The sequence below is a fragment of the Scardinius erythrophthalmus genome (assembly GCF_964197995.2).
Source record: "Scardinius erythrophthalmus genome assembly, chromosome: 22".
Taxonomy (NCBI): domain Eukaryota; kingdom Metazoa; phylum Chordata; class Actinopteri; order Cypriniformes; family Leuciscidae; genus Scardinius; species Scardinius erythrophthalmus.
The window spans coordinates 2,020,166-2,032,308 of record NC_138242.1 but is presented as its reverse complement, the minus strand read 5'-3'; positions in this window follow the sequence as shown (position 1 = coordinate 2,032,308).

Sequence of the window (12,143 nt, the reverse complement as noted above, 5' to 3'; positions counted from 1 at the left end):
GGTTTTGTGGGCGTTTTTTTTTAACCGATAAGTATTACCTCTGTCTTGTCTGGATTTAATAAAAGAAAATTACGCGTCATCCAATCTTTTATATCTTTAACACACTCTGTCAATTTGGATAATTTAGCGTTTTCATCCGGCCGTGATGAAATATAGATTTGAGTGTCATCAGCATAACAATGGAAACTAATTCCATGTTTCCTTATAATATTTCCAAGTGGCAGCATATATATTGAGAATAATAGAGGGCCTAACACAGATCCCTGCGGCACTCCATAGTTTACTGGAGTTATGATCCATTTTTCTCCATTTAAATAGACAAAATGGTAGCGGTCTGATAAGTATGATCTGAACCAGCTTAATGCCTGTCCTTGAACACCAGTATAATTTTGTAGTCGATCTAAGAGTATTGTGTGATCTATAGTATCGAACGCAGCACTAAGATCAAGTAAAACTAGTATTGAGATACAGCCTTGGTCAGAAGCTAAACGTAAATCATTTGTGATTTTAACGAGCGCAGTTTCTGTGCTATGGTGCGGCCTGAATCCAGACTGAAACTTTTCATAGATGTCATTTTCTTGCAAGAAAGAGCCCAGTTGGGCAGACACAAGTTTTTCTAGTATTTTAGACATAAATGGAAGATTTGAAATGGGTCTATAATTAGCTAGATTATTATGATCTAATTGTGGTTTCTTAATGAGAGGTTTTATAACTGCCAGTTTAAATGTTCTTGGAACATGACCTAAAGATAAAGGCGAGTTAATAATATTGAGGAGAGGCTCTTCCACTACAGGTAACACTTCTTTCAATAGTTTAGTTGGTATAGGATCTAATAAACATGTTGTTGTTTTATAGGAAGTGATAAGTTTATTTAACTCTTTTTGTTCTATAGCTGTAAAGCACTGTAATTTTTCTTGCGGGGTGATAATTGAGGCTGAATAATAAGGCGCGATTGAAGATTGAAAGTTAACAATTGTGGTTCTGATGTTTTCTATTTTCTCAGTGAAGAAGTTCATGAAATCATTACTACTAAACTGTAATGGGATATTTTGTTCGGGTGATGTCTGTTTATTTGTTAGTCTAGCTACGGTGTTATATAAAAACCTTGGATTATTTTGGTTATTTTCTATTAGTTTGCAGAGGTGCTCAGCCCTGGCCGCTTTTAGGGCCTTTTTATAACGTCTAAATTAGTTTGTTTCCATTTACGCTCTAAATTACGGGTTTCTCTCTTTAGAACACGCGTAGTATTGTTGTACCATGGTGCTTTAATTTTCTCTCTGACCTTTTTTAATCTAATTGGTGCAACAATATCCAGTGTTCCAGAGAGAATGGAGCTCATAGTGCTAGTTAGTTCTTCTAATTCATCTGTTTGTTTGGGTTCACTGAGCAGCTGAGACAGATTAGATAAGCAATTTGAAAAATTATCTATGGTGGATGGAAGGATTGTTCTGCCTGGTCGATAACGCGGCGCAGCATGATATATTACAGCAGTACGTAATATGCAAGTTACCATGTAATGGTCAGTGACATCATCACTTTGTGGAATGATATCTATATCGGTTGGATCGGGTTCATATGATATAATTAAATCGAGTGTATGATTTAGACGATGAGTGGGACCAGTGACGTTTTGCTTGACCCCAAAGGAATTTAATAATTCTGTAAATGCAGCCCCTAACGCATCATTTGAATTATCTACGTGTATGTTAAAATCGCCAACAATTAATGCTTTATCGACGTTGAACAATAGATCTGAGAGAAAATCTGCAAACTCTTTTAGGAAATCAGCGGAAGGCCCAGGCGGTCTATATACGGTAGCCAAAGCTAGAGATAATAGGGATTTTTTTCTTACATCTGAGAGCGTAAAATTTAGTACAAGTACTTCAAATGAATTAAACTTGTCACCTGTTTTCTGGGAAACATTAAGAGTATCTCTATAGATTGTTGCAACACCGCCGCCACGACCAATCAGACGGGGCTCATGCTTATAACAGTAACCTGATGGATTAGACTCATTTAGACCAAATTAATTATTTGGTTTAAGCCAGGTTTCAGTAAGGCAAAGTACATCGATGCTATGCAATGTTCTACACTAGTATTTATATCAATTAAGTTGGCGCAGCAGAGACTGTAATTTGGACTTTTGGTTACTAGTCAAACTAGTGTGTGTGTGCGTGTGTGTGTGTGTGTGTGTTTACTCACAGAGGACGAGGGGTTCCTCACTGTCACGCTGGGTGTTGTGGCTCTGAGAGCTCCACTCAAACCATGATAATATTTGAAGCAAACCTTCGTCTCGGCTGCGAGAAACAGAAACAGAGGAATGAATGACATGAAGAGACACAATAATCCTGTGTTTAAGACCTGAGGGGGAAAACAGCAGAAAATCTCCTCAAACTCTCAAACTCAATGCAGAAATCGGAAGTTGAGTTGGCATTGTAATCCTAATTACACAAATTACCAATCATTGATAATATATTGATAATAATCATAAGTGTTTGTTGAGCATCAAATCATCATATTAGAATGATTTCTGATGGATCATGTGACACTGAAGACTGGAGTAATGATGCTGAACATTCAGCTTTGATCACAGGAATAAATTACACTTTACTATATATTCACATTGAGAACAGTCACTTTACATTGGAATAATATTTCACTGTTTTTACTGTAATCAAATAAATGCAGCTTTGATGAGCAGAAGAGGCTTCTTTCAAAACATTAAACATTTTCTGACCCCAATCGTTTGAATGCTAGTTTACTATAGAACAAAATAAAATATCATGTTTATACGATATTTCACTAGTACTCCAAGATGCTTCAAAGAATACCATGGTATAACCATGATACAAAAACGGCTTAAAAATCATAATACTATCACCATCCAAACAACTATGGAAGTAGCATGGAGTTTGTTGAGGAAATGTTTGTATGAATATCATTATCATCCTCGGATCCGTGGGATGAAAGCTGACATCTCGCTAAAGTGGATGTGAAACTCAACAGAATTACATGACGGGTTTCCCAGGGTGCATTTCAACTCAATCTCATTTCTGAAGGCTCCCTGCTGGTATGTGTGTGTGTGTCTCTGATTCTGTCTGTGTATGTGTGTGTGTTTGTGTATATGTTTGTTATATATTGTTGTTTAATAAACTCGTTTAAAACAAAAATAACTATTCACGTGAAAAAATCATCGGTTGCACAGATCCAGTTAAAAAACATGATGCCTTTATAAGACCTAAATTAAAGTCAAAGAATCCCGTTTATCACTGGACCTTGAACACATTGGACTTTAGAGACAAGTCAACAAATACGCCTAACCATTTTCCAGAGGTCTGATTGGCTGTTGTCATCCTGGTTATATGTGAGGGAGCTATGAAGGTAAAAGAGTAGCAAAACTCGAGAGTATGTAGATGTGAATTTGAGAACTTGTACAATAAATATTCGTACGTGTACGCTACAATTTACACTCACAGCTCCAATGTGAAAACCTGTCAAATAAAGATCTGAAGTTGAATGTTGAAATTTGCACTCGCAGACAATAGTCACAAACTTGTATTCTGAATTTGAAGCTGCAGACAAGTCATCACAAATGTGTAAAATGCCATTCACAGAAATACAATGACAGACACAAACTTGAAATATATATTTGCACTTATTCTTACATTCACATTTGCAGTACCACCTCAATTAGGCACTTGCAACTTCTCAAATCTGTCACTGGAATTTCAAATTTTGCGCCTTGACTTTTGATCATATTAGAATGATTTCTGAAGGATCATGTGACACTGAAGACTGGAGTAATGATGCTGAAAATTCAGCTTTGATCACAGGAATAAATTACATTTTACTACTGTCAGAGTTCCGTCACTTCTGTTTGGGTTACATCTTGGGTTGGTGAGGGGCCCGCGGAGGTTGTCTAAAAGGGAAGCCGGTATCGGTGGGCGTTTCCCTCTGTGTGTTATCACACTGCGGCTACCCCTGGGTGCCTCAACACTAAGTGAGTATTTAAAAACCTTTTTTTGTTTTCACTAAAAGAGCAACACAAGCATGACCCTGCGTCTTTTTCAAGATGTCATTCCGCTTGTGCGTTTCTGGATGCCGTCGTTCCCTGGTGCCAGCAGATGGCCACAGTAGTTGCCTCTCGTGTTTGGGCATTCAACACGCTGAGGCAGCTTTTGTGGATAGTTCAGGTTCCCATTGCGGGAATATGACTATCTCAGCGCTTAGATCGAGACTCGCTTACCTCAAGGGAGGTGCAGTCCCCTCGCCTATGCCCCGATCTAGTGTTTATTCTGCCCCGCAGAATAGACCTACTTCGGTGCATGACCAGGGTCATCTGAGGATTACCGTGAGGGCTTCCCTTTTAGACAACCTCCGCGGGCCCCTCACGCCTCACAAGCGCTGTTGACATTGGAGTCCCTTAGTGAACGTCTTGGTCCTTCTCTGGAACGACCAACCGTTTCCTTTGGGGCTTGGTCGTTACCCCCTTGGTCGGCTGCGTTGGTCGGCTGCGTTACCCCCCTCGGGGCGTGTAGCGTTGTCCGAGACCGATCCAGAATGGGCGACTATGCTTTCCCGGGCCGCTGAGAAGGTTGGGCTTGTGTGGAACCCTCCACCACGTCCCGAACCTTCTCGGTTGGACGATTGGTTTCTCGAGGCAGGCCGTGCTGGTTCTCAGGGCGCCGCCCCGGTACCTTTCTTTCCGGAGGTGCATGAGGAGCTTTCTAGGACGTGAAGGCACCGTATAGTGCCCGAAGCCGTCCTAGTGGCTCCTCCCCCCTCGCCACCCTCGACGGCGGGGCAGCTAAGGGGTATGTGGATATCCCCCCAGTGGAGCGGGCCAACGCGATGCAACTGTGTCCGGCGTCCGCTTCCTTTTGGCGGGGTAATCCATGCCTCCTGTCCAAGGCCTGTAAGTTTTCGTCCGGTCTAACGGCGAAGGCTTACAAGGCCTGTGGACAGGCTGCTTCCGCCCTCCACGCCATGGCTCTCTTGCAGGTCCACCAGGCCCAGGCGCTCATGGACATGAACGAGGGTGGTTCTGACCCAGAGCTCCTCCGGGAGCTCTGTGTGGCAACCGACGAAGGAAACCGCACGTTCAGTTGGTCAGGCGATGTCCACCTTGGTGGTCCAGGAGCGCCACCTTTGGCTCAACCTGGCGGATATGAGGGACACCACAGTGCAAACGACCCTGAGACGGGCGGCCCAGAGGTGGATCAAGTTGCTCTTCAGGAGATGGTGAACGCGCCACTCCTTCCCCTGGTGGAGGGCCGGGCGGAGAATCTTTTGTTTCCTTTTCTTTTTGTTCTGAGAACACTCACTTTACATTGGAATAATATTTCACTGTTTTTACTGTAATAAAATAAATGCAGCTTTGATGAGCAGAAGAGGCTTCTTTCAAAACATTAAACATTTTCTGACCCCAATCGTTTGAATGCTAGTTTACTATAGAACAAAATAAAATATCATGTTTATACGATATTTCACTAGCACTCCAAGACAGAAACAGAATTACATGACGGGTTTCCCAGGGTGCATTTCAACTCAATCTCATTTCTGAAGGCTCCCTGCTGGAGTGTGTGTGTGTCTGTCTGTCTGTGTCTGTCTGTCTCTGTGTGTGTGTGCGTGTGTCTTTGTGTGTGTGTGTGTGTGTGTGTGTGTGTGTGTGTGTGTGAGTGTCTGTGTCTCTCTGTGTGTGTGTCTCTCTGATTCTGTATATGTTTGTTATATATTGTTGTTTAATAAACATCGTTTAAAACAAAAATAACTATTCACGTGAAAAAAATCCTCAGTTGCACAGATCCAGTTAAACAACATGATGCCTTTATAAGACCTAAATAAAAGTCAAAGAATCCCGTTTATCACAAAATATTGTACAGTATAAATGCTGACGTAGGTTAAGCCAATATCCTGTTCATGCATTTGTCTTTGTTCTGTTTCTGAGGGGGATTCTCTGAAGGTTTTCTTTATTTAAGTATCTTATAAAACACTTATAATGCACATGAAGGAACAATCTCAAATCACTGCATAAGGCTTGTATTTGAATAGCAAACTATAAATGTAGATTTATGCGGCACAATTTGTTTTTCTGGACCTTGAACACATCGGACTTTAGAGACAAGTCAACAAATACGCCTAACCATTTTCCAGAGGTCTGATTGGCTGTTGGAGTTGTCCTGGTTATATGTGAGGGAGCTATGAAGGTAAAAGAGTAGCAAAACTCGAGAGTACGTAGATGTGAATTTGAGAACTTTTAAAATAAATATTCGTACGTGTACGCTACAATTTACAATTTCAGAACGTCCCAGAGGACGCGGGTTTCGTGACATCATCATGTACAATAGAAGTCCCATTTCATTGGCTAGGCACCAACCAATAAAACGGCTCATTTGAACACCCCGCCCCCATCCCATCCTTCAAATTCACATCGACATACTCGTGCTCTCGAGTTTTGCTACTCTTTTACCTTCAAAGGGAGCTGGCTGAATTTTATCTCAGTACATTCTGATTACGTGGTGTTCAGTCAGTCAGGGTACATCTGAACTTTGTGTGAGCGATTACAGATCGAGAGGAAAAATCATGGGCTCCACAGCATCACAAGAGAACTTTGACACGACATCTGCTCTTTTGGTTTATAAAGAGATTTTACAGCATCAACCATGCCTCTTTCCAGATGTAGGCATAGATGAGTCTCTGCTGAAATATTCTGGTAACGACTCTAATGCTGTGCTGCAGCTTTACTCTGATGATTTGGTCAACACGGTGCCAGGTTACATTAACAGTTTTGGATCTGCCATTGGTGCTCTGAATTCAGTCCCGAATGCTGTTGGACTTGGAGCTTTGGTGATTTCCATGATCATAGAGATCTGCATCAAGGGCGGCACTCAGACAAGTGATCACACATACAGCATGTTACGACGTGTGTTTGGGGAAGAGAAAGCTTCGAGTGTCCGAGACACAATGACAGAGTATCTGAAACGCCATCGCATGTACATCAGTGATGACCAACAATTACGGGAGGAAATAAGGAGACTGGAACATCAGCTGAGCAACCATCTCACCATCCTCAGAAACTCCCTGCTGCAGGACGGACAGATGAGCAGCCGTGGGTTCAAGATCTGGGTCAACGGAGCCGCCTTCCACGTCCAGATGTTGATCCATGGCGCTCGACTGAATATTCAGGCTGGTAAACCTGCATCAGATCTTAATGCTATCGAAGCTGCAATCGATGTGTATTTACAGGACCTGGATCATTTGTTGGAGAAATACAAGACCTACAAGATCAATTCACATATGTTTGTAATGGCAGGCACTAGGGACTTTGAATGTTATATGTACAATAGTGAAATTGACAGCTGTTCAATGAATGTTGATTATGCTAAACCTAACCCGTGTTATCATCAAAAAGCTTTTATGGATATTATTTCCTCAAATTATGAACCAATCAAAGGTTTAAAGAGTTATTTTTCAAATATCAAGAACAATCTCAACTCTCGAATCCATGAACGTGGTTCATTCACTGTGCCGTCAGCTGCAGGTTAGTTTAGATATCTGGTGTTGATAAGGGTGCCCGGATGGCTCAGATGTTAGAGTGTGCGCCCATATATAGAGGTGTACTCTTCGATACACCGGGCCTGGGTTTGACTCCGACCTTTGGCCCTTTTCTGCATGTCATCCAACCCTTTCCAACACACAGCTTTCTTACACAAAACACGTCTTACAAATTTTAAATCAATATATTGTCTTATCTGAATGAGCAGTCAGGATGATTTTCACATAGTTTTGAAGCAAATATTCTAGGCTACGTCCTACAATTTTCAAAAGGCTTGTGAAGAAATAATCAGTATGGGTTTCATGACCTTATTTCAGTGACAAGTTTTTTTTTCACAAACCACGCATAAATGTCATTATCTCAAATCTACAAACTTTTACATACATGCTGCTGATATATTATTGTAGCATATTGTTATCTAAATACAATGTAATCAGACTTAGCCATGAAAATGTCACAAGTAACAGAAATAAGCACAAATGTCAGAGCATGTCAGAACACCTCCAGGGCCAGAAAACACCTCAGACCCCAGAGGGTTAACGTATTTACTCTCATCTTGTGATCTACATGTATATTTGATCTGTGTTCTGTGTTTTGCTGCACACTGATGTCAAGGTGCTCTCCTGACACGCCTGCATGTTACACGTTTAAGACATAAAATACTCTGATGCTTTGAATGTCTAGCATCTGAAATATTTTAGTCCTGTTTCCGGTTTAAAAATCCTTAAAATTACGTCTGCTCCTTCTTCCTCATTGAAGACTTCTGAATCTTTGAATAAGTATATGCTGTTCATTAAAAAAGTGTAAGTGCTGAACACGAGATGTCTCCTACTTCACTGTAAAGTTTGTTCTTAATGTTTGCTTTTGTGATTTTCTCCTAACAATAAAGGATCATGTGTGTTATTGTTCCACGTGTCTGTGTATTTTAACTTAAAGTGTTGTCAATATACTATACAGCAGGCTTCTGCTGTCAGTGTTGCCAGATTGGTACGGTGATTTCCAGCCCAAAAGCTCACCAAAACCCGTCCACTACAAGAAAAAAACGCCCAAAATTTTACTGCCAAAATAATGTGATATAATTTCATTACCATGTCATTCAAGGTTGATAAGCACAATCTGTATCTCCTTAAAACAAAATAACGATGATAAAATAAAATAAAAATAAATAAATACATTTTCCATGAAAACCAGATCAAAACAGGGCAATAATTAAGGAGAATTATCCAATATGACTAAAATGTCCAGGCGGACACTGTCAAAACGGCAATCAAGAAATTAACCGATGACTTTAACCCTCGGAAGTACACATTGCAGAACATAACGCAGAATTTAGCAGTCAAATCTGATTCATCATTTATTCAAACCTTTTTCAGCAGCTGTCAGGGACAAGTAGAGTGCAGTCTGGATGGTGTAAAAGTTGCAGATGTCTGGTTAGGCTAGTGTGCACATGACCATGGAAAGGACAGGAGTCGTCCCATATTTGATTTCAATTCAAGTCATTCAACTGTGCTCTCCTCAGAGTTATAGTCACCATCGAGTCATCTCCCACCACATGTGTACGTTTTTAGAGTTGCTCACTATCTCACTCTTTACTGTAGATACAATTGACTGTATAGTAGGCTATGCCACTTTGGAATTAGCGATCACTTGAATATACAGCTACAACTTATCGCGCTCAATCACATCTGCCTGCTGATCGCTGATTGGCTAAAAGTGCGTGCTCGTCTGTGATGTCAACACCAACGCCAGCTGACTCTGCATGGGCGTGTGTGTACAGTAATGTCATGATGACTGATTTTATGGACTACATGCACACTTTAGTTTAGTTTTTTAACCAATTAGACTTTAAAATGTAGATGTTTGAAAACCGCCGAACTGACCCCAAACCATCCCAAATTTTGTCCACCCGCCCAAACCCTTTTTTACCAGCACAATCAAATTCAAAACCCGCCCAATCTGGCAACACTGTCTGCTGTGCCATTAAAATAATTTCTTTGTGGAATTTTAAATCCTTTTATTGAATTTGGGGCAACTGTACTCTACCCGTATTTCTGTATATTTTTATTTTATATATTTTATTCTGTTTTCATTTTTAAATGTTTTTTTAATGTCTTTCTTTCAGGGTTCGAAATGTACTTTTTCGACCGCCAGCCAAATGGCTAGTAAATGTTCAAATTTCACCAGCCACTCAATACATTACCATTGTTTTTACGGCTGCTGAGTGAAGCAAATCTACCAGCCACTTGCATATTTTACCAGCATTTGGCAAGATGGTGCTAATTTTGAACCCTGTTTTCTTTGCCTTAGAGCGCTTTGAATAGTCTGTGTGCTTAAAAGGTGCTTAACAAAAGGGAAAAAATAACCCCAGCTCAGGTGTAACCAATGGCTAACTGATCTTCTCCATGGCAACATAATATTTTATGTTTACATCAAGGGGGTAAGCGAGCATCCGGAAAGCGTTCCTCCTATAGGGAGATTACAGGCTAACAAGCCATCACCTTCCGTTAGCATTCCATTGACTGCCATTCATTTTGACAGCGAATAACTTTACCTATTAAAGGTATAATGGAGGATTTTTTACTTCCGGGTGGATCACCAATACTATTGGTCCTCCTAATTGTTAATCATTCTGGTGAATCAATCAAACTTATTCAAAAAGTGGAGAGGACGGGTCTTATGTAAATACCTTTAAGCGTTTAAAGACTCTATTTGTCCATTGTTTATTTCTAAAGAAACATGACAATGCATAAAAATCTCCATTACCTTGTATCTCACGTTATGGCTCCGTAGCAGACGTTTTTGTAAAAATAGGCTAACGATTGTGTCATGACCACACAACTTTCTGTCACACAGTAGAGAAATTACCGTATAGTCAGGAGAAGCTTGCAGGCAATCGGGGGGACGTGGAGGCATACAGTCAAGGGAGAAGCCCATAGAGAGTCCATGAAAGCATCAGAACAAAATATTTCAGCAACGTTTTGATGGATTGGAAATACTTCAGTGAATTCATATGACATTTGGATTTCTCTTGGCACCGCTACCAGAAGACTTACAACTTTTAGACAGGTTGCTCATATCACATCTACGACTTTAAGCTCAGTTTGAGTCTGCACAATACGCTCAGCCATTACCGGAAAAGTGTTTCTAATAGACTTCACTGGTCTCCGTTGAAGTCTACAGGGTCGCTGTCCCCATTAATTTGACTGTCTATGGTTTGCATCCCCCAAAAGCATGTTGGTAGAAGCAGCTGTCAAAATCTCAACATTACCATAGAGGCAAAAAATACCCAATGTAAGTCCTGAAGGGTTATATATTTTTTTTTTCAAAGGTTTAAAGCCAGTATACATATTATAATGAAAACACTTACTGCCATAATAACAAATCAGTGTGTTTCTATTTGTTAAAGGGCACCTATTATGCCCCTTTTCACAAGATGTAAAACAAGTTTCTGATGTCCCCAGAGTGTGTATGTTAAGTTTGAGCTCAAAATACCCAACAGATAATTTTTTACAGCATGTTTCAATTGTCATTTTTTGGGGCTCAGAAAAACGTACTCGGTTACTAACGTAACGCCGCGTTCTCTCTAGAGAGGGAACGAGTACTGCGTAAGAACTTACGCTTGGGGGAAAGTCTCTTTCCGTGAGATATTGAAGCCAAAAATTATCCTTTAATTTTTATATAATGCAAAACGCGTTGCAGCAGCATACAGACATAGGCGAGGCACCTTTGCGCGCCTATTGGCTGCTCTGCGGCAACTGCAGCAGCCTATCGAGAGAGGCTCTGTTGACGCCTGGCCAATGGGGGTGCTTCGCGCCCATTTGCATAGCATCCCGCCGAAATAGGCGTGGCCTAGGGCTATAAATATAGCGTTGAGAGGCTGGTTCACTGGTTTTCATCGCCGGAGCGAACCAGAGCGAACTGCAGGCACGGCAAGGATACGTAGTACTCGTTCCCTCTCTAGAGAGAACCGAGGTTACGTTAGTAACCGAGTACGTTCTCTTACGAGAGGTTCTCTCGTACTGCGTAAGAACTTACGCTTGGGGAACACAATGTAAAACGCTGTGCGTGCTTGAGATCCAATACCAAAGTCCCAAGGGCATGTGCCCGGGGCCCACATGATACATGATCATCAGGGACTCACAGAGAGTCCAGGAAGAGAGGCTAAAGCATCATTCCTGAATAGGTAGCATCCCACCAGGGAGCATTATAGTGTTCCACGCAGTCAGGGCAAAGTTATTGGCCTGATCTGATGAAAAATATGGGTCTTACAGTTGCCCTCAGGGCTGTATGATCGATCCGTGAGCATCGCTCGAACAGTTTCCAGCATCTGAGCCGACCTCGGGGCAGATAGTACTGGCTTATTAGACCGACAACAGCTTAGCTTGCAAAGCGGGAACTTCTAGGTTATAAAACCTGATAAATGTAGACGGGGAGGCCCAGCCTGCCGCCATACAGATATCATGTAGAGAAATCCCACTGGACCAAGCCCACGAAGAGGCCATGCCTCTTGTGGAGTGCGCTCTGACACCTAATGGGCACTGTAGGCCCTTAGAGATGTATGCCAGCACTATGGCATCCACTATCCATC